Raw genomic sequence first — 23,272 nt, 5'->3', positions numbered from 1 at the left:
GAGGATTTTCACATTGATGTTCATCAGGGATACTGTCCTGAAATTTTCCTTTTTTGTTGTGTTTCTGCCAGATTTTGGTATCAGGATGATGCTGGCCTCATAAAATGAGTTACAGAGGAGTTCTATTGGTTGGAATAATTTCAGAAGGAATGGTACCAGCTCCTCTTTGTACCTCTGGTAGAAATTTGGCTGTGAATCTGTCTGGTCTTGGGCTTTTTTTGGTTGGTAGGCTATTAATTACTGTCTCAATTTGAGAACTTGTTATTGGTCTATTCAAGGATTTGACATCTTCCTGATTTAGTCTTGGGAAGGTGTATATGGAATTTACCCATTTCTTCTAGATTTTCTAGTTTATTTGCATAGAGGTGTTTATAATATTCTCTGGCAGTAGTTTGTATTTATGTGGGATCGGCGGTGATATCCCCTTTATCATTTGTTATTGTGTCTATTTGATTCTTCTCTCTTTTCTTCTTTATTGGTCTGCCTAGCAGTCTATTTTGTTAATCTTTAAAAAAAAAATCAGCTCCTGGATTCACTGATTTTTTGAAGGTTTTTTTGTGTCTCTATCTCCTTCAGTCCTTCTCTGATAGCTACTTTTTGTTTTTTGCTAGCTTTTGAATTTGTTTGTTCTTGCTTCTCTAGTTATTTTAATTGTGATGTTAGGGTATCAATTTTAGATCTTTCCTGCTTTCTCCTGGGGGCATTTAGTGCTATAAATTTCTCTCTAATCACTGCTTTAGCTGTGTCCCAGAGATTCTGGTACATTGTGTCTTTGTTCTCATTGGTTTCCAAGAACTTATTTATTTCTGCCTTAATTTCTTTATTTACCCAGTAGTTATTCAGAGCAGGTTGTTCAGTTTCCATGTAGTTGTGCAGTTTTGAGTGAGTTTTTTAATCCTAAGTTCTAATTTGATTGCACTGTGGTCTGAAAGACTGTTTGTTATGATTTCCATTCTTTTGCACTTGCTGAGGAGTGTTTTACTTCCAATTATGTGGGTGATTTTAGAACAAGTGTTATGTGGTGCTGAGAAGAATGTATCATCTGTTGATTTGGGGTGGAGAGTTCTGTAGATGTCTATTAGGTCCACTTGGTCCAGAGCTGAGTTCAAGTCCTGAATATTCTTGTAAATTTTCTGTCTAGTTGATCTAATATTGACAGTGGGGTATAAAGTCCCCCACTATTATTGTGTGGGAGTCTAAGTTTCTCTGTAGGTCTCTAAGGACTTGCTTTATGAATCTGGGTGCTCCTGTATTGGGTGCAGATACATTTAGGACAGTTAGCTCTTCTTGTTGCATTGATCCCTTTATCATTATGTCGTGCCCTTCTTTGTCTTTTTTGATCTTTCATGGTTTAAAGTCTGTTTTATCAGTGACTAGGATTGCCACCCCTGCTTTTTTTGATTTCCATGTGCTTGGTAAATCTTCCTCCATCCCTTTATTTTGAGCCTACATGTGTCTTCACACATGAGATGGGTCTCCTGAATACAGCACACCAGTGGGTCTTGACTCTATCCAATTTGCTAGTCTGTGCCTTTTAATTGGGGCATATAGCCCATTTACATTTAAAGTTAATATTGTTATGTGTGAATTTGATTCTGTCATTATGATACTAACGGGTTATTTTGCCCATTAGTTGATGCAGTTTCTTCATAGTGTCGATGGTCTTTACAAGTTGGTATTTTTTTTGCAGTGGCTGGCACCTGTTGTTCCTTTCCATATTATTGCTTCCTTCAGGAGCTCTTGTGAGGCAGGCCTGGTGGTGACAAAATCCCTCAGCATTTGCTTGTCTGTAAAGGATTTTATGTCTCCTTCACTTATGAAGTATAGTTTGGCTGGATATGAAATTCTGGGTTGAAAATTCTTTTAAGAATGTTGAATATTGGCCTCCACTCTCTTCTGGCTTATAGGGTTTCTGCAGGGAGATCTGCTGTTAGTCTGATGGGCTTCCCTTTGTGGATAACCCAACCTTTCTCTCTGGCTGCCCTTAACATTTTTTCCTTCATTTCAACCTTGGTGAATCTGATGATTATGTATCTTGAGGTTGCTCTTTTCAAGGAATATTTTTGTGGTGTTCTCTGAATTTCCTAAACTTGAATGCTGACCTGTCTTGCTAGGTTGAGGAAGTTCTCCTGTGTAACATTCTGAAGTGTGCTTTCCAACTTGACTCCATTTTCCCCATCATTTTCTTTAATTTTAATTGGTACACCAATTAAACATAGGTTTGGTCTTTTCACATAGTCCCACATTTCTTGGAGGCTGTGTTTATTCCTTTTCATTCTTTTTTCTCTAATCTTGTCTTCATACTTTATTTCATTAAGTTGATCTTCAATCTCTGATATCGTTTATTCTGCTGGATAGATTCGGCTATTGATACTTGTGTATGTTTCCCAAAGTTCTCATGCTGTGTTTTTCAGCTCCATCAGGTTATTTATGTTCCTCTTTAAACTGTTTATTCTAGTTAGCAATTCCTCTAACCTTTTATCAAGGTTCTTAACTTCCTTGCATTGGGTTAGAACATGCTCCTTTAGCTAGGAGGAGTTTGTTATTATCCACCTCTGAAGCCTACATTTATCAGTTTGCTTAATTCATTCTCCATCCAATTTTGTTCCCTTGCTGGCAAGGAGTTGTGATCCTTTGGAGGAAAAGAGGAATTCTGGTTTTTGAATTTTCAGCCTTTTTGTGCTGGTTTTTCCTCATCTTTGTGGATTTATCTACCTTTGGTCTGTGCTGTTGGTGACCTTCAGATGGAGTTTTTGCACAGTAGTCCTGTTTGTTGATGTTGATGCTATTACTTTCTGTTTGTTAAATTTCCTTCTAACAGTCAGGCCCCTTTTATGCAGGTCTGCTGTAGTTTGCTGGGGGTCCACTCCAGACTCTGCTTGCCTGGGTATCACTAGCAGAGTCTATGGAACAGCAAAGATTGCTGCCTGCTCCTTCCTCTGGAAGCTTCATCCCAGAGGGGCCAGATGCCAGCCAGAGCTCTCATGCATATGAGGTGTCTGTCAACCCATGCTGGGAGGTGTCTCCCAGTCAGGACACACAGGGGCCAGGGATCCACTTGAGGAGGCACTCTGTCCCTTAGCAGAGCTTGAGCTCTGTGCTTGCAGATCTGCTGCTTTCTTCAGAGCTGGCAGGCAGAAACATTTAAGTCTGCTGAAGCTGCACCCGCAGCTGCCCTTTCCCCCAGGTGTTCTGTCCCAGGGGGATGGGAGTTTCATCTATAAGCCCCTGACTGGGGCTGCTGCCTTTCTTTCAGTGATGCCCTGCCCAAAGAGGAGGAATCTAGACAGGCAGTCTGGCTACAGTGGTTTGTGGCCCTGCAGTGGACTACATCAAGTCTGAACTTCCTGGTGGCTTTTTTTGCACTGTGAGGGGAAAACCACCTACTCAAGCCTCAGTAATGGCAGACACCCCTCCCCTCACCAAGCTTGACCATCCCAGGTTGACTTCAGACTGCTGTGCTAGCAGCAAGAATTTCAAGCCAGTGGATCTTAGCTTGCTTGTTTCTGTGGGGGTGGGATTGGCTGAGCAAGACCACTTGGCTCCCTGACTTCAGCCCCCTTTCCAGGGGAGTGAGCGCTTCTGTCTTGCTGGTGTTCCAGGTGCCAGTGGGGTATGAGAAAAACAACAACAAAACAAAAACTGTAGCTAACTCAGTGTCTGCCCAAATGACCACCCACTTTTGTGCTTGAAACCCAGGGCCCTTGTGGTGCAGGCATCTGAGGGAATCCCCTAGTCTGTGGGTTGTGAAGACTGTGGGAAAAGCGTAGTATCTGAGCTGGATAGCACCATCCCTCATGGCACAATCCCTCACAGCTCCCCTTGGCTATGGGAGGGAGTTTCCTGACCCTTTGCACTTCCTGGGTGAGGCGACACCCCAACCTGCATTGGCTCGCCCTCTGTGGGCTGCACCCACTGTCTAACCAGTCCCAATAAGATGAATTGGGTACCTCAGTTGGAAATTCAGAAATCACCTCCCTTCTGCGTTGGTCTCGCTGGGAGCCTCAGACTGGAGCTGTTCCTATTTGGCCATCTTGCCCAGGAATTTGTGTGTTCCTTCTAAAGTTGGATAAAATGATGCTAATATTCTCTGTGTTGGTTCAGAGGAACATTGGCATTCAGTGCCCTTTACCGTGGGATTTTACACATTGATATTGAGTATATAATTTATGTCGCCGGGCGAGGTGGCTCAAGCCTGTAATCCCAGCACTTTGGGAGGCCGAGACGGGCGGATCGCGAGGTCAGGAGATCAAGACCTTCCTGGCTAACACGGTGAAACCCCGTCTCTACTAAAAATACAAAAACTAGCCGGGCGAGGTGGCGGGCGCCTGTAGTCCCAGCTACTCGGGAGGCTGAGGCAGGAGAATGGCGTAAACCCGGGAGGCGGAGCTTGCAGTGAGCTGAGATCTGGCCACTGCACTCCAGTCCGGCGACAGAGCGAGACTCCGCCTCAAAAAATAAATAAATAAATAAATAAAAATAAAAAATAAAAAAAAATAATAATAATTTATGTCTAATAATATGCTCTCTGGAACTGATGAAGGAAAAAGAAAGACACTTTCTACTTCTTCCCATGAAATATATAGGATCAGGAAATGAGAATGCTGACTTGAGGTAAATTGATCTATGTGGAGAATCTCTGATTTTGGGCAATCCAAATGAATGATGTTTTCTGACACCATTTAGTGATTAAAAGTAGCATCAAAAACATCTCGAGGACAGGAAAATTTACTATTTGTTCAAGTGAAACCTTTACTGTTTTCAAGGCAGCACAGCCTTGAATCAGCCAGTCACTTCCCCAACCAGCACAGCTATTTTCCTCAGATGATCTTTTCCACTCCTCCCATTGGGTTAGCATTGCCTGTGAAATAATGCAAGTAGTCCTCACTTTTCATGGTTGTGCAGGGCCATTATAATGATCCTGCAAGCTGAAACCATACAAAGAGATATTAATAATCTATTTTTAAAAAGCTACAACTGTTCCATGACCTTGACATTTTTTTCTCAAAAATTAAAAAACTCTTACCATAGTTTATAAATGTACAGAAAATGCAACAAATAGTAAAACTAATGATTTTTAGTACAACAGAAATATATTGACATTACATTTTGATATTACTTTGATAGATCATTTGATATTATTGACCTATATTGATTTGGAAGTATTTTTATATTAATATATTAAAGTCCCAGTGAGTTGAAATTATTTCTTCGTACTTTCATCAGAAGTCATTTGAACAGTGTTTGCCTTCTCTTTCTCATTAATGTGTAACTTAAGATACAGAGGGAGCATTGTTCCTGCTTGGGGGAATTACTCTGTTTTCTAAGTTTTGATCAACTTCAAACATGTCATCTTTTATGCTCTCAATGTCATGAAATACCTCTGAGAGTTCTTTTAATGTAAAAATGTCATGTCATCTAGAACAGCTTTATTCTTTTTGCCACAACCTCTTTCTTCATTTATGGAGATAAATTCACCTTCATTAAGGCCGTCTGGCTGTAGATCTAGAATGTCTCAAATGGGGTCCAGTAACAGCTATTTCTTCTTAGCTCCATTTATGCTCATTCAATTCACTCCCAAATTTTGTTTCATTGTTACACTTTTACTTTTGTTGGTCAATTTACTCTGTTGATTATCCATTTGTGTAAACAGAAACACAGCTACACACTATGCTATCTGTATGTGATCTGAAAACAGATTTTTAGTGATCAATCACTGACAAGTTTTGAAAGAAGTGACATGATTGGTCAGTGATCATGATGCACATCTGTCATTTGTACAGTAGGTGTGGACAGAAGAGCTAACAGGAAGTTTGTACTTTATGTAATTATCCAGTTAATATACCACGGTAACTGTCATTGGAGCCACGTTGTTGGAGGACCATCTTAACAAACTGTGGCAACTTAAATTCATGCAAACGTGCAAAGCAAGGACTGGTTTTCTGTAAATTGGAATGATGTATGTATTTATCTATTCATAAAGACTGCCTTTTTGGAAACATTTACATCACTCCTTTTTCTAGGTGTAGTTTAAGAAAATAGGAGAGAAAAGTGGAAGAAAATACTATGATCTGGTGAGAGATTACTCACATGTACGTCTCTGTATGTTACTTGATTTATCAAATCATTTATTAATTATCATGTCAGGCATTTTTCTAAGAGCTTTAAAGATATCATCTCATTTAAGCATCTTAATAACAATAAGCTAGCTATTGTTACTCTCCCCTCTTAAAGGTGAAGACATAGGCACAGAGAAGATAAGTGACTTACCTAAGGTCACACAGCTTGTAAACGGAAGAACAAGATTCCAATCCAAGCAGTTGACTTTGAAGGCTGCACTTCCAACCACTACACAGTGCTGCCATGTGTAACGGGCCCATGTTGCTAATTCTGCAAAGTTACAGTGTCCAGTTTTTGCTCCTCTTGGTAGAGTTAGGTCTACCTCATTTATTATTGGTATTATGACTACAAATACATCAGTACACAAAGCTGGCATCATCTATCACAGAGATTACTAAGGCTCCACAGAGCTTAGGAGAGAGGCCATGCCTTTCTTTCAGAACAGCCATGAATGCAAAGAGAATGTTTTGGAGGAAAGGAAATGCAATTGGTGATATCTCTCAGGATCTCAATCAATTATTTCAGAGGTCAAAGGTATGAAGCTCTTTATGGAGGTAGACGAAAACACCAATGATCATGGAATGAGTCAATTGTTTATTCAATTTTACCTGTATTTCAAAGGTCTCTTTAGGGAAATATTCAAACCAACTCTACTGAAATTTAAATGACATAAATTTGACTTTGTCTTGCAAACTACTGTCTACTCCTCTAACCACTAAACCTAAAAATTATAAATTTCAATGACTCTGATAAACATACTAGGAGCAAAAATACCTGTACTAACAAATACAACAGAGTACTGATAGTTCTCAAAAATAGCATTCCATTTCTCTTGTTAAAAGTCTGTTTGGGAAATACTAGTAATCAGATAACTTAATTTGAATCATTGGAGTTGCAGTTAAAGATTAAAACACTTGTTTATTTTTTAAATCTTCTTGGGTTTCATTTCCACTTCCTGAATGTCAGTTTGGTGCCTAGCAACAGCCAACCCTCCAATTTTCAGTGCTATCCTTTTCTCTCTCTGTCAAATAAAAAGAAAAAGATCAAAAGGTTATGCAGGTTGTTACTAGAAATAACTTACTTCATAAAACAATATGAATGAACTACAGTAAGCCATTCATGAGTAGAAGTTCACAAAGAGCACGGTAGGGATTCTATGTCTCACGGACTCTTTCTAATTTGAGTCCAGTTCCAGTAGCTGTGAACTTCTTTAGTCCCTATAAAGCAGATCTTGGTTCCCAAATGATTTGATTTAAAAGGGGGAAAAAAGAGAGAATAACCAATAGTAAATAAAAATTAGCGAAACCAAGCGCACGTGATGGGTAGGCAACACAATAAAAACAGTAGCAACTAGGGACACACACCAAAGAGATTTGTGTCCCACGCAAGTGAATCAAACAATGTAGGCACCAGTTTCAATTAACAAAAAAAGAATGGAGCTAATGATATCTAAATTTACTTTAGGTTCAAAGTTCAAATAACACCATAAAAGCAGTTTAAATTATTTCAAGGTCACCCAATACAGGGTAACATCCATTGCATCATGCTACTCTGCTTCAATGCCTCCATTGCCTTCTCATTTCTCTTAGAATAGTTTTTACTCTTTGTAGGCCAGATTCCTTAGTATGGCCCCGAGTGATCTTTCACCAGTCTCTCCATGATGCACACTACTCTCCTTTCACACTGACCTTCAATTCTTCTCATTCTCTAAGTTCACGCCCATCTCTAGGCTTTTGCCTTTCCTTTCTTTCCCTTAAGTCTGGGACATTCCACACCCGAGCTTATTAGGGCTGCCTCCCTCTTGCCCTTCACTTCTTCTTCTCATAGAGGCTTTCCCTATGCCAGTGACCTAAGGGAGATTTCCTTCAATTAACCTCTATCACCTAGCCTTGTGTAATTTTTTCTATAGCACTAAACACAACATGTAATTATCTTATTCATTCACTTGCTTATTATTTGTTTTCTCCTATACAAGAGCATAAACTAAGTAAGGGCAGGAATCTCGTCTTTCTTATCTTATCTTACCCAAGTTTCTCCTGGAACAGTAACTTTGCAAATGGTGGGAACTCAATACTATTTTGAGAATAAACGAATGTTCATATGTCATTTGCTGATACATCACCAATGCAAAAGCACAATGCTTGGTATGTAGTAATCATTTAGTTAAAAAATCCCTTAATGTAACTTAATAACTCAACCAGATCATCTTCTTCATAGTGGTTGCTATAGTTTAGATGTTTGTCTCCCAAACCTCATGCTGAAATTGATCCTCAGTGATGGAAATGGGACTCAAGGGGAGATAATTGGGTCATGGGAGCAGATCCCTCAAGAATAGACTGATGTCCTCCCCCAGGGGTGAGTTCTTACTTTAGCAGTTTCTGAAAGAGCTGATTGTTAAAGAGTCTGGTACCTCCCAGTCAGAGGTGGAGGTGCTTCCTCTCTCATCATGTGATCTGTGCATACACTGGCCCCACTTCATCTTCTGCCATATGTGGAAGCAGCCTGAGGCCCTCTACAGAAGCAGATGCCACTTGTAAAGTGCTATGCTTCTCATATAGCCTGCAGAGCCATGAGTCAAATAAACTTCTTTTCTTTATAGATTATCTAGCCTTAGGTATTTCTTTACAGCAACACTGAACAGACTAAGACAGAGGTGATGGTATGAGTTACTTATTATTTTCTGTATTAGTTCCAATCCTGCTGTAAAAAAAAAAAATTACAAATTTGATGGCTTAAAACAATGCACATTTATTATCTGACAGTTCCGATGGTCAGAAGTCTGACATGAGTCTCACTCAGCTAAAATCAAAGTGTCAGCCAGGATACATTGCCTTTTTTAGCTTCTATAGGCTGCCTGCATTCCTTGTGTTGTAGCCTCGCACCAATCTTCAAACTCAGCAACAGCCAGTTGAGTCTTATGCTGCATCAGTCTAACACTAACTGGCCTGCCTCCCTCTTCTATTTATAAAGATCCTTATAATTACACTGGGCTCATCCAGATAATCCAGGATAACCTCTCCATCTCATGATACTGAATTTAGTAACATCTGCAAAATGTCATTTGCAATGTAACATAACATATTCACAGGTTCCAGGGATTAGGATGTGAACATCTGTAGGAGCCCATTATCCTGACTACTACCTTGTCATTTGGTATGATTCTGAGAACAATTCACCTTCGTCTTATGCAACCCCATGAAAACTCCCTCTCTTATCTTTCAAACATGTGCTACATGATCACATTCTAGAGAGAAATTCCCTGTAAGTAAACTTATCTCTCATTTTCCCATCTCAGGAATGTGGCCTGAATGTGTGGGTGATGCAATTTTGTATAAATTGAGAAATGGATTTAGACTACTATCTCCTGTGCAGACAAACAGCCTGAAAATAAGCAGATGTTGACATCTTTGTACAAGCTCAAAATCCATTTTGGTTGCTTATAGAAGATAATTACAAGAAGAGAAAACACATTCTATTCTCATCACCAAAATGAGAACAATAGCACTGTATCTTTTAAGAATATAGAATTCAGGGGGAGCCAAGAAAATTGCATCATTATTAGAAGGATCTATCTTAAGCCTGGGGGTAGGGAAGAGAGACAGGATTATGGACTCTCAAATCTGCATTTAGCTAAGGCAATTTTCTTCATTTGCTTATGGTAAATCAGCCTATATAATTAAGCAAACTCAGGGGCCTAACACATTAACTTGCCATCGATATATTCTATCTGCCTTGGCACTGCTAGTGATTCTGGCATTATTTATGAAGGCACTCTTGCTATATTTGCACAGCATGCAGCATTGTTCATAGCAGGCTATGGATTATTGTCAATGAATAATGTCCTAGAAGCTCCTAACCCTTTGTGCTTATGTCTAATAACTAAATCAGCAATAGCTGCTTCTCTGTGTTCTGCTAAGATGATAGCACAGCCATAAATAAGCTACCAGCCTCAGGATTCATTTGGCATCAGTGAATGCCCCTACAAAGCTACAGGTTCACACTGTTCCCTGATATACTACAAACAGTGCTCATCACTAATAATTTTTTAAAAAGTGATGAACCTTAAATATGGACATCAGAATTTTCTGAAATCTCGTTTTGCTTGAATTGTTTATCATCCAGCATATACATCAGGTCTTCTTTGGGAATTTACCTGTGAGCAATGGCAAGAACAGTGCCAGAGAAAGGAGAATTCCTCCACAGTCCCTCTTCTGTCTAAATTACTAAGAATTGCATGAGAAGTCATCTTCTAACATAGGAGCAGGGAGGGTTTTTTTTCTCCTGGAAACCTCGCTGCCTTGTCAGAGAACTTCACAAGAGTCCAGTGAATCTCAGACTTGGATTTCACAGCCCAATTTGGTAAAAAAAAAAAAAAAAAAAAAAAAAAAAAAAAATATATATATATATATATATATATATACACACACACACACATATATATACACACACACAGAGAGAGAGAGAGAGCGAGAGAGAGAGATTTCTCCTTTGCCTTTTCCCACAGGCCACATAAAAGCACTTTACCAAAATTCACAGGAGAACTGGTTCTCCTTTTGCTAAAATGCCATGAGGTCACTGTCTGTGCCGAGTAACTACTTCAGTGTCTCTAGTGAGTATCTCTCAGATTCATTCAAGAAGCAAGCACTCAGAAACATGCATTAACCTCCTTTTCTTGAATGGAGGCACTGCTCAATTTAAGACTTACGACTTACAAGGACAGTATCAATCACCTGCTGCTAACACTAGACAGGAAGTCAGAGCAAGTTTCCTGGATAGAGCTGTCCTGTTTCACGACCATAGTGATGAGGAACTTTGCCACTAAAAAGCACCGGGAAGCCCCTTTGTTTCCTGGACTTTACCCAGCCTTATCATCTCACCAGGCTGTATTAGTTTCCTGGGTGTGTCTAAACAAATTATCACAACTTGGGCACCTTTAACAAAACAGAAAGCTATTCTCTCACAGTTTTGGAGGCCTGAAGTCTGAAATCAAGGTGTTGGCAGGGCCACGCCTCCCCTAAAAGCTCTAGCGGGGAATCCTGCCTTGCCTCGTCTGGTTTCAAGTGGCTCCTGGTGTCCCTTAGCTTGAGGCAGCATCATTACTCCAACCTCTGCCACCATTTTCACCTGGCCTTCTATGCTGTGTGCCTCTGTGTCCAAACCTTCCTCACTTTCCCCTTATAAAGACACCAGTCTGATCATTTTAACCCTGACATCCTTAAATCATTACATCTGCAAAAATTCCTATTTCCAAATAAGGTCTCATTCTGAGGTTCCAAGTGGACGTCAGTTTTCGGGGAGTATGAGGGGAGGACACTATTCAACTCACTTCACAGGGAATGGTTTCTCTGCCTCGGCTGGCCTGCTGTGAGAATTTGGATCCCCATGGCCCCCGAGATCTCCCTTCTCCTGCAGCTGCCAGTTCCCCTGGTCCTTATAGGAGTTGTAGGGAGCCTGGAGCCTAAATTAATGCAGAACAGAGCACCATACCCACAGGCTGTCATTTCCAGCCTGCGACGCATGCGCCACAGAAACCGGGCTTTCTCCCTGCAGAAGGACTCCAGGCGGGCGGGCTCCACTTGGTCTCCACCTCCTCTGGGGAGACAAGTCTCTGTCTCTGAGGCGCCTTTCTTCTTTCTGGAAGATTCTTCAATCTTCCACTTAGCATTTAAACAACCTAGAGGAACTCAATTTTTTATTTAAAATATGCTTTTTTTCTGAATATAAAGGTAATTGAACTTATTATAAGATGATTTTTTAAAAATACATCAGAATATTAAATAGATAAAATTCGCATTGGCCCCACTTCATAAAGGTAACCACTCTTACTGTGCATACATATGCCTAAACAATCTTTCTCTATTAAACATACTTTTTAAAAACGGATAGGGCAAGGTTGTACATATTGGCTCACTTGAGTCTTAGGGAATTCACAGAATTCCCTGGAATTCCATGGAATTAAAGGAACTGAATTCACTCATAATTGTAATTTTATGATATAGTCAACACAATGAAAACAACATTCGAGAATTAAAATTTATTTTTAACTTGCTATTTTTGCATTATCTGCCCTAATCATTTCCTCATAACACTAAATAATCTCTAAAACACTATTTTAATGACTGCTCATTATTTTATTATTCATGCATTGCAATTATTTTAAACAACCCTACATTATGGACATACAGATCAAGTCCAGTCTTCAAAAAATAATAAAGCAATGCATAACTTTACTCCCAAACCTTCTTGAATAGCTCTAATAATTACATGAAAATACATTTCATAATCAAAAGATAAAGATATTTTACAGTTTTTGATATATAATTAAACTTCTAAAAAGCATATAATAATTTATAATTTTGCCATCTGTTTTATCATTCTCTTCAAACACTGAGCATTAAACTGTATGAACACTTACTAATTTGAAGGGCAGGCAATGCTATCTTATTGCATTTTAATTTGCATTTCTTTGATTACTAGTGAGGTTAGAGATTCTTATATTTATGAATTATTATACTTCTTTTTAACTGCTCTTCAAACTATCTTTTTTCTAGTGTGCTATTTATCTTTTTCAATAATTCATTTGTTCATTCAACACATTTATATTGAGTGTTTATAATGTGCCAGACAGTGGGCTAGATTGAGGAAAAAGAATATTGTGGGGGTAGAGGGAGGCTTGAGAGAGAGATAGCTTATTGGTTTCTGCCTTTAAGGAAAATTATATTCATTTTCTCATTAATTTACAAAATCTATGTGTTAAAGAGATCTTTTCATTTTATGTACGACAGCCATTGTTTTATGAAACTTTAGGGAGAAATCATCTATGTTTTTTGGAAGGGGTGGATGGGATGTATACTTTATCCCAAAAATATCCAGCTATTTTTTTCATTTGCTTATATTTTTACTCTTTTTGAGTCAATTTTTTATTTGGATTGTATTTTGATATATGACATGAGGTTTTATAATTAATTATTCTCTGAGTAGTAATTAATTATCCCAGTACCATGTATTAATGATGTGTCATTCTGTCATTGTTTAGCAACTCATAGTTATCATACACTAACATTTTATAAACACCAGGCTCTAGGCTTTCGAGTCTGTTCCATTGCTCTGTCTATTCTTAGGTCAATATCACAGTCTTCACTAAAATTTTATTATATGTTTTAATATATGACAGTGGAAATCCTAGCATTTAAAAAAATATATTGGCTGTTTTCACTATCTTCTTTTTTTTTTTTTTTTTTTTTTGATGCAGGATCACTTTAAGACCAAACAAACCAAAAATTTCCATTTGGCATTTTGACTGAAATTGCTGTAAGTTCCCTCTAAATTCTGTCAGATGAGGTTTCAGTCACCTCTATTCCCAGTTGCTAAGCAATTCCTCCTAATTACATTTTACTCCATAGTCCCTTAACATACCTGACCCCAAGTCCCCACCTTACAGGACCACATTAAGCAGATCTGCCAACTCAAGTCGTCTGTCTGAAACTCTGTCTCATAAACCAGGAGAGATGTGGGCCAAAGAGGAATTTACATAGAGGTCAAAAAAGAATAAATGAAGACTGAGTTTCAAGTCAAAATTTGAAGTCTAAATTAGCAGTGTGAGTAGTTTTAAATATCAGGGTAAATAAAAATCTACTTAAATTCTTTCCTTCTTATTGGTTAAAATAATACAAAGCATTTTTATATGTTTTATTGCAAATACAAAGTGTTTCAGATATTTTATAATTATTAACAGATTTGTTGGCTCGCTTTGTTCAATATAGCATTGTTCCAGAGAACAGAAAAAATAAGTTTTCTAACATTCTTATTTGAAATCAATTATAAGAGATGCATTGGGTTCAGGTGGCCCTCTCCTATAGTTTTTCACTATAGACATCCATGTAAGAGTTAATTCTTCCTGGATTCTCTGCTAGTCCACACTGCTCTCGTTCTAGCTTTCTCACCTGCCGTATTTGCCACTTACTTTAGTCATCTTCGTATACCTGCTTACCAAAGACTAGGCTTAAGTACAGGATCACAAGCAAGTATATGTGTAGTTGCCTTGGAAAAATTAATAATAAAGTGATTTGAGTTTTCCAGAGAGTATCAGCAGATAGGGAACCATCTTCACTTTCTATGAACCTTGATATAACAGAATATTAGATTGCTACATTTATCCAGTTATAAGTCAGAATAGCTTGCTTAAAACTTTTTTCAATTTATTCCAAATAACACAACTCACAAAAAGTTATGGAATCCATTAAGTGTTCATCTTTTTCTCTCTTGGTACGTAAAAGTCAGCCAAATTTCTTACTCAAAGGTCCAAAGAAACTTTACATACACATTGTTTTGTTTGTTTTGTTTTCAAGAACTGGGTTGAAGCATATCAGGTACCACTTAGGTAAAGAATTCAAATTCATTCCAATGGAAAACAAAGGCCTGCACAATCCCTCTGTGGTATACAGGACGAAGGCCCTGAGACCTGAGTGAGAGGCAAGAATTTCGCTCAGCCATGTGAACAGGCAATCGCTCAGTGAGTCCTTCTATGTGATGCTACGTACGTTATTTGTATTGATCTCAATTGTATCCCCTTTAGAATGGTTAGTTTCTCAATCCTAGCAACTCTGCCTCTTTGCTTATCAATAATGAGGCTAGCATTTGAAGGCTACAGGATTTCCCTGGAAGCTCTTACAGTAGCACCGAGAAACCTAGTCCCATCCCAGAAGAATCATCACTAGGGATTCTCCCTTGGGTGTTAGGGCTTGAATATGCCCCTCTCATGGCTCTGAGAGGCCCTCTGCAAATGCCATTGCTGAAAAGATGTGTGTAAGAACTAAAGTTTCCCTGGGAATAGTGCACCCACAGACTCGTAAGGGACCAAGTCCAGAAAAGCAGCATGAACCCTGTAGGCACTGGACACCAGGCCTATAGACGCAGTTGGCATTGGTCAATAGGTTTTCAATTCTGGGTAGGTCTTCTTCAAAATTTTCTTTTCCAGACCTTGTGAAATATGTTATTGTTTTCTCCAATTTCAAGTAGCAATTACTCTATAACTGGATATCATTTCATTTATATGTAAATGGTATTATATTTTCATTTATGTTTCAACTGAAGTTGAGAAAATTTACTATGTCTGGCTGATTAAAAACTAAAAGATTGGGTGGAATGAGTCTTCTTTCATATTCCAAAGATGGAATTCTAAATTATGTTTATACTTCATCATTTAATGGCATGATTATATTGAGACATTATCTAAAATCTCTAGAGTTTTCTTGCTCAGCAAATTTTTAGTCTATTTTCCTCATTAAAAGCTCTTGAGCTCATTATCTCATATTTTCTACTTTCTGATCTCATATTGATAGAGTCATCACACCTTTTCTTCGTGAATCCAAGAGATTGCTCTTTTCAGAACAGACTTATTTAATGTAAACTGTACCTGGACTTCATGGAGACATTTACCTTTGATATTGCTTTATTTATGTTAAAAATAATTTTTAAAGTTTTTAATTTCCCATGGATCTTTTTCATGGAACATTCTCATCCCCCTGGTGTGATATTATAGAGAAATTGACAAACCCGAATAACATGGAGACTCCAGTGGTTCTGTATACAGAGTCATGCAATTAAAATAGGTATAGCATGGTTTGATTAAGCAGATACTCAGGAACATATGATTAAGTTAATCCCTTTTATGCAATGAATTAATTTAAAATTGGTGACTTGAGTTTAATGTTACATATAAGCAGTCTAAATTTAACTTTTACAATAAGTAAAAATATATCCAGAAGTTTATCTGGCTCTCATAAGCAAAAAATAATTAATATTTGCATAGTTTTTGTGATATTGCCAAGCACTTTATGTGTACTTGTCCATTAATCCTTACAACTTTAGGTTAGATACCATTATCCCATTTCACAGAGGAAGCAGCTGAGGTACAGGAAGGTTAAGTAATTGGTCCTAAGTTACATAACTAGCAGTGCAAAGTCAGGTTTCAAATTCATGTCACTTGACTCCAAACTCACATTCTTAACCAGTGTGCAGTAGTGCCCTTGAAGCTTTTTCCAGGCAGTGTCCCATCCAAGTGTTAACCAAGAGCTGCCCTTGTTAAACTTGTACTGCCAGATGAGTTACGACTAATTTACAGAGTTATGCAAGATGGAATCCACAGAAAGTCTCACAGTAACACCCTAAGCTGCTTCTTGCTTATAATGTAACTGATAGAGAGAAAGTCCTGATTTAAGATTGCCAGAATTAGCAAATAAAAAATGCAGGATACCCAGGTAAATCTGAATTACAAGTAAACATAAATTTTAACATAATCTTTAACATACATATGCCTGATGCAATATTTTAGACAGACTAAGAAATTACTTGATGTTTACCTGAAATTCAGATTTCACTGAGTGTCTTGTATTTTATCTGGCAACACTATCCTGGGTTGAGTTCATTCTCAAATGTTGTTCACTGAACTGGAAGAGAACACCTATGTGAAAATTTGGCTTTCCCATCTTGAGCCAAACACCAGGGTGACCCCAAGGATTATTCAGATTCCAAAGTCACCTGTGGCTTGTGATGTGGTCACAGACCTACATCCCCACTCCTCCCCAAGCCAACCACCTACTCAGGCCCAGTGCACTGGACAGTGTGACTTAATGAGTTGAGTTACCAGAAACCCCTCTTGCCAAAAGGTTTAATTAATCTCTTTATATGTCCATTGAAGCCTGAGTCACAGAGAGTACAGTATTTGGATGACAAAGTATCAGCAAACATTGTCACAAACTCCCAGTGGTCATTCTTACTCACACTGTATCCTGGTCTCTAATCCAAAATTTATGAAAACATTCAAAACTTCATGTTGAAAAAAGAAATGTCCTTCTCATTCTACTGCTTTCTGGGTGTTCAGTCTCAGTCATAATATGTAAAGACCAGATGAACACCGTCTTTGAACATCTGAGGACAGAATTTGGTCTTGGATGCTTTGTATCTGACAGCCTTTAAGCTTACACTGGGGATGAGGCCAAAATGCATGATTCCGTGTGAAATTACTAGGTGAGCTTCTCATTACAGAGTTCACAGTGGCCTTGAAAAATATTGTCCTTTGAGGTATGCCAAGTCAAAATCATGCAAAGTGCTATTTAATTGATGCATTGAGTTTAAAAGCAGCCAACTCTATCATATTAGCCCTGCGTTGCTCACATCAGCAAGTGCCCAATAAATAACTTGTTGACTGATTGACTGAGGGGATACTGGAAAAAAAGTAGTGAATAACTCTCTTTGCTGCATGACCAGATGTCCTCTGTAAGGGTGAACACAGCAGGGCACAGCAGGGCAAAAAAAAGCAGTCTGAGGAGCTGCTGAAAATTATTCAGTGAGAGCAAAAAGCAAGAGAAACACATTATCTGCATTTCATGCTGGATGTGTAAGCATTTGAAATGGAGTTGTCACAGCAGTAAGAATAGAGAAAACTGGCCAGGATTGGGAGTTTAGAGACTTGAATTTTGGTTCTCTGCCAATAACCACGCATGAGGCTGTGGGATCATTAATTTATATTCTTTCTGGAAGTTTGTCTAAATGTTTTCTAAGGTCATTTCCATTCTGTAATTTTCTAATTTTTGTTCTGACTCAGGTTTTTATGCATTTAAGCATCAGAAAATATTAGCCTTTGGACTCTTCTCAAGTATTGATCTGTTGCTTTTATTCCTCAGCTTTTCTAAGCAGATTACATGCTTGAAAAATGTGCTATCAATTCCTTATGAATATCCTAGCTCTAAGAGAGTTCAGCTAATTAGGTTAATCAGCATAGGCCTAGTGCTGTCATACAATCAACCTTTCTTATATTCATTCATTATTTTATTCAGTGAATATTAAAATTTTAGCCAGTATATGGTTAATATTTATTTAGAACCCACTACATACTACTGAACCAGGCATTGATGAGAAGATCCCTACTCTCAAAGAGTTTATAGTCTAGTTAGAGAAACAGAAATGTAAACAGAGAATTTCAACCAATTGTGTTAAGTGCCATAACAGAGGAGTTGGCAAGGAGTTATGGCAGTCTAAAGGGAAGGTGGCCATGTCTTAACTGAACCAGTCAGAGAATTCTTGACATATGAGGTTGCAAGAAGAAGTATTCTAAGCAAAAACCATGAGGTTATTCTGCAATAATACATACAACTCATATAGGCTTCATTGGAAAGGGAAGCTAAAGAGGCCAGATTTGATAGTTTAAAAATCCCAGAAGGAAAAGAGAAATGAGGAATAGAAATAGAAAACCATCATTAAAATGTATAAAATAAGTGTGTATGTTTGTGGGGTAAATGTTTGTTGAATGGAGGTTAAGAATAGAGCACCTGCCCTGTAGAAAATCATAGTAAACAGCATACACAACACCATGATCTTCCACAGGCAGGTCTCTGGAGCAAAACAGTCTGTTACAGCATCAACCAATGACAATGTATTGAGTTTCTCATTTTCCCTACTACTAGTTCATCACAGACTTACTTTTTATTGACCTCAAACTAAAGTGTCCCTCACTTCCCCAGTAAGTACTCTCCACTGTGTAGTCCTGTTGATTACAACTTGAAAGCATCTTGTCTATCCATCTATTTATTGCTTTGGACTTGGGAAAAAATGTGGTTCCTTCCTGAGGGGAAACCATTTGACTTCGTGTTTCCAACCTTGAGTAAAGGGTTACTTTCTTATGGATTCCAAACCTATCAGTGCCTAGAGACAGTGTTTGGCATATCAAAGTCTGAAATCTCACATCAATATCTTGGATCAAGAACCATATTTTCTCTGTATATGGCACTGACCTTCACAACCTCTTATATCTCCAGTGGCCTTGTGACCCTTCAGACAAAAATGGTAGAATTTATTTCATATTTATATTACATTTTTTACATTAAAAAGCACTAAAATTGTCTCCTAAATCCTAAAGAAACTTATTTCTTTCTCTACTAGAATGAGTTAAGGTGCTGGAATTGAAACAGATGGAAAAAGGAGATATAATTAGGAATGAGCAGAAATTGTGGCTTTCTTATTTGTATGGCATGGTTCCTTTCACTGAATATAATGTATGAGCTTCAGTGTAACGTGGTCATCAATTTTAATTTTGCCAGCCTTTCATTTGATGGCTGCTGCCATTCCTGTCCTAATCTTCAAAAGGCACAACCAGGATAATTATCACAGCTGCCAGATCTTTCTCCTGTAATACCACTGAATCTTCTCAACCTATTTGCCTTGAAACTTGGGATCACAGGTAGAGAGTTACTGAACTCGCTCTGACAATCACCTTTCTCCAAAAGCACAGATTTTAGAAGGATTGAAATTTCAATCACATATTCTGTTATATAACTCATTTCAGACAAATATTCTATTCTAGTCTACATTTAAATGGTTACAGCCCATAGGATTGCATGACCTTGCCTCTGCTTATTCAAAGCCGTCTTTATATCTTCAATTGAGACATAAGAAAACATTCTCAAACTTGACCATTTTATTAAAAAAAAGTCACTGATGCTTACATGTTTCTCCTTTAAACAACTGCCTCAAATGCATATAAAAGCCAGAAATTTCCTTTTTTCCTTTAAGGTTGTACTTTCACACTGCACACAAGACAAGCTAATGCAGGAATTAGTGGTTAGTGATAACATTCATGAATAAATGTGATTCCAGTCAGTTTTTTAGTTTAAGAAAGGTGTTTTTAACACAAATCTATATGGGCGGTTTTGCTAAATTACCAAGTTCAGCCAGTGGATATTTACAGTTTCAGAGTCCACTTAACATTCCCCAAGAAATAAAAACAGTCAAGGCATTTTTTTTTAAATTGGACTGGTAGTAATTTCCTTTTCTCTATAATTTGAAGAAATTTGCATAGGTCTAAATATAACTTTATCATCTGCAAAATGACTTCCCCTTGGCATGGCAAAAGACACAAGTGACTAATCGTTATTCCAATGAAGTTATGAAGGAAAACTGTGCAAACTGATTTCTTAGTTTCTTACAATGAAGTTGAAGCTAAACATGTTTATACAAAATTTCTATTTTAGCACCCTTGCTGGCTAATTTTCACTTTACTCATTATTTACAAGCCACTGTTTTTCTCAACTAATTAAGTTACTCATGTAACTCTTAATGGTTCTCATATATATAAACATATGCACTGCATCATTTGTACTTCTGAGATGAATTCATTAGCAATTAATAACAGTAAAAAATCCTCACCTAGGCCGGGCGCGGTGGCTCAAGCCTGTAATCCCAGCACTTGGGAGCCGAGACGGGCGGATCACGAGGTCAGGAGATGGAGACCATCCTGGCTAACACGGTGAAACCCCGTCTCTACTAAAAAAAACTACAAAAACTAGCTGGGCGAGGTGGCGGCGCCTGTAGTCCCAGCTACTCGGAGGCTGAGGCAGGAGAATGGCGTAAACCCGGGAGGCGGAGCTGCAGTGAGCTGAGATCCGCCACAGCACTCCAGCTGGGTGACAGAGCGAGACTCCGTCTCAAAAAAAAAAAAAAAAAAAAAAAAAAAAAAAAATCCTCACCTAAATTCATACTCCTATGAATGTACTTGACAACACATACTACACAGTTCAGTTCTTTTTAAACACACTCAGATACATGCACACATACACTAGTTTATAATAAATAATGGCATTTGGCATGACAACCAATTATTTTCTGAATAATCAGTGTCCATTAATATTCTCACAGATTATTGTGTTTACAAATCACTGAAGACTAACATAACTGCAATATTCAGAACAGTAAGTCCATAGCATGAGTCCCCAACTAAAATGTTAAGCCTCACAAGTAAGGAATGGTTATTTCTGCTCACCACTGCATCCCCAATGCATAGAACAGTACCTGGATTATAGAAGAGATTTTTACAAAATATGCATTCCTTGTTAAAAAATGAATGAATAAATTACCCATAAATAAGTGTGAGATTATATTCCTCCTTTTTAACTTAATAGCAAAGCAATATAAAGATGGATATATTTTGGATCAAGAGAAAACATCAATTAGGCCTACACAGTAGCTAGATGGCCAGGATTTAAAGAAAATACTTCTGAGCTCTTTTACACCATTGGTGATAATGTAAATTAGTACAGCCTCTGTGGAAAAAGGTATGGAGATTTCTCAAATAACTAAAAATAGAACTACCATTTGATCTAGCAATTCCACTACTGGGTATCTAACCAAAGGAAAAGAAATCAATATATCAAAAAGACACCTGCAATTGCATGTGTATTGCAGCGCTATTCACAATAGCAAAGATACAGAATCAACCTAAGTGTTCATCAGTGGATGAATAGATAAACAGAATGTGGTATATATACACAATGGAATAGCATTCAGCCATAACTGAATGAAATCATGTCGTTTGCAGCAACATGGATGGAACTGGAGGTCATTATCTTAAATGAAACAAGCCAGGAACAGCAAGACAAACATTGCATATTCTCACTCATAAATAGGAGGTAAAAAATTTGTTCACGTGGATGTAGAGAGTGGAATGATAGACATTGGACTCTCAGAAGGGTAAGGGGTTGGCGGGAGGATGAGGATAAGTTGTTAATGGGTACAATGTGTTTTACTCAGGTGATGGATACCCTACATACTCTGACTTAACCACTATAAAATCTATGCATGTAATAAAATGCACATGTACATCTTAAAGTTGAATACAAAAAAAAATAAAGTGAACACATCCCCTTTACAGAAGAATCTGTAATTACCTAACTGTTGAAAAATCCCAATGATTTACAGTCACTGAAAAACCTTACATACAGCAAGTTGCAGTAACCAAGGAGACCATTGTGTATGAATTTACACAAGGGCAGAAATGAGTTCAGGAAGGACGTGAAGCCCTGTGTCTGAGGACAATATGTTTATCTACTTAGATCTAATGATCACAGACATCCCCTTGATTAGAAATAGGGAAAATAATGCAATATGCCTAGTCCATAGGAAAATACATCCCCCCAGGCAGTGTTAACACTTGGCCAGCTATGCATCAGATCCATTACCATGGTGACACCCCATTTTCTCTATTATGCTGAAAACTTGGGAGTGTTACAGTCTTTTTTGTTGAGTGTAATCAATATTAAGACAGGATGATGGAAACATGGGGCATGTTCTAACAAGACAACTTCCTATCCAAGTAGTTTATGATATAAAACAGGAACTAGATGTTCCTGTTTATCCTGCTTACCTGTAGCCTGGCCTAAGTCAGAAGTGGAGGTGAGGTTGACTCGAGGTCTGAGCTAACTCTCTAATACATGGCCCTTCTCATTTTATAGGCCCTGCTCTAAGACTCTTGCTGAGAGTTTTGATTTGCTAATAAGAAGTTGTTCTAAATGGCTAAGGTCCACCTTTCCAATTTTTTATTAAATGAGATAATGTCTGCTTGTGGACTCAAAAATTATGATCCATCACTACTGAAGATTCCTACTACACCTTGGAACATAAAGGCAAAAGGGTAGGAAAGAAGAAAAATAATAATAAACAAAGCTAAATAAAACGGAAAAAAGCCAGAGGTTTCACACTTTTGGGGTTTTTCCATCCTCCAAGCTATTTTTTCTTGTGAACTCTGCCATCTATTTATCGATGTTGTGTTGCTGTCTGCCTGGTTTTTACACAGTGCTGGTCGTGCTGCCAGTTCCAGCATTACCTTCCCTTTGAAGCAGAGCCAGAAAGGTGTCACTGGAAATGCTGAATTATTGTACATGAAAGGCACAAAGGGAAGTATGAACTGGGACATCCAGTCTAGAAAAGGGAAGGCTAAAGAGAAGGCATGTGATGGTATTCAGACAGGTGCAAGTGCCTACCAGGCCTGCTGAACTTTGTGTTGAGTCAAGAATGAACTATACAGAAACCTGAAGATTTTATTGATGGACGTGACTTTAGAATTTAATCTGACCTAACATCCTCACTTTACAGCTAAGACATTAATGTTTGAGATACAGCCCTAGCAGCACTAACCTACAAAGGAAATCAGTTCACTGAACTAACCTGATAATCCACAGCTAACCTGCAAAGGAGATCAATGCACTGAGGACATGGCTGAACTGACACTTTCTAGGTCTATTTTCCATTATGCAAGATGATTTTAGGTGGTACAAGAGCAGAAGTATATTTTAAAAGTTATGTAATTCTTTATATATATATA

At 38.1% G+C, this 23,272-nt stretch overlaps 1 long non-coding RNA gene across 1 annotated transcript; it reads left to right on the top strand.

Annotated features, from left to right (window-relative positions):
• Positions 1-3,337: 3,337 nt before the first annotated feature.
• On the top strand, positions 3,338-21,560 carry LOC117097311. The gene is made up of 3 exons (XR_004442913.1): positions 3,338-3,350; positions 7,234-7,243; positions 21,491-21,560. It is a non-coding gene; the product is annotated as an uncharacterized LOC117097311 (long non-coding RNA).
• Positions 21,561-23,272: the final 1,712 nt, after the last annotated feature.

The sequence above is a fragment of the Trachypithecus francoisi genome, unplaced genomic scaffold, assembly GCF_009764315.1.
Source record: "Trachypithecus francoisi isolate TF-2019V2 unplaced genomic scaffold, Tfra_2.0 Lachesis_group15, whole genome shotgun sequence".
In the NCBI taxonomy this organism is placed as follows: domain Eukaryota; kingdom Metazoa; phylum Chordata; class Mammalia; order Primates; family Cercopithecidae; genus Trachypithecus; species Trachypithecus francoisi.
The sequence above is the reverse complement of the archived record's forward strand: the minus strand, read 5'-3'. Positions and strand labels throughout refer to the sequence as shown.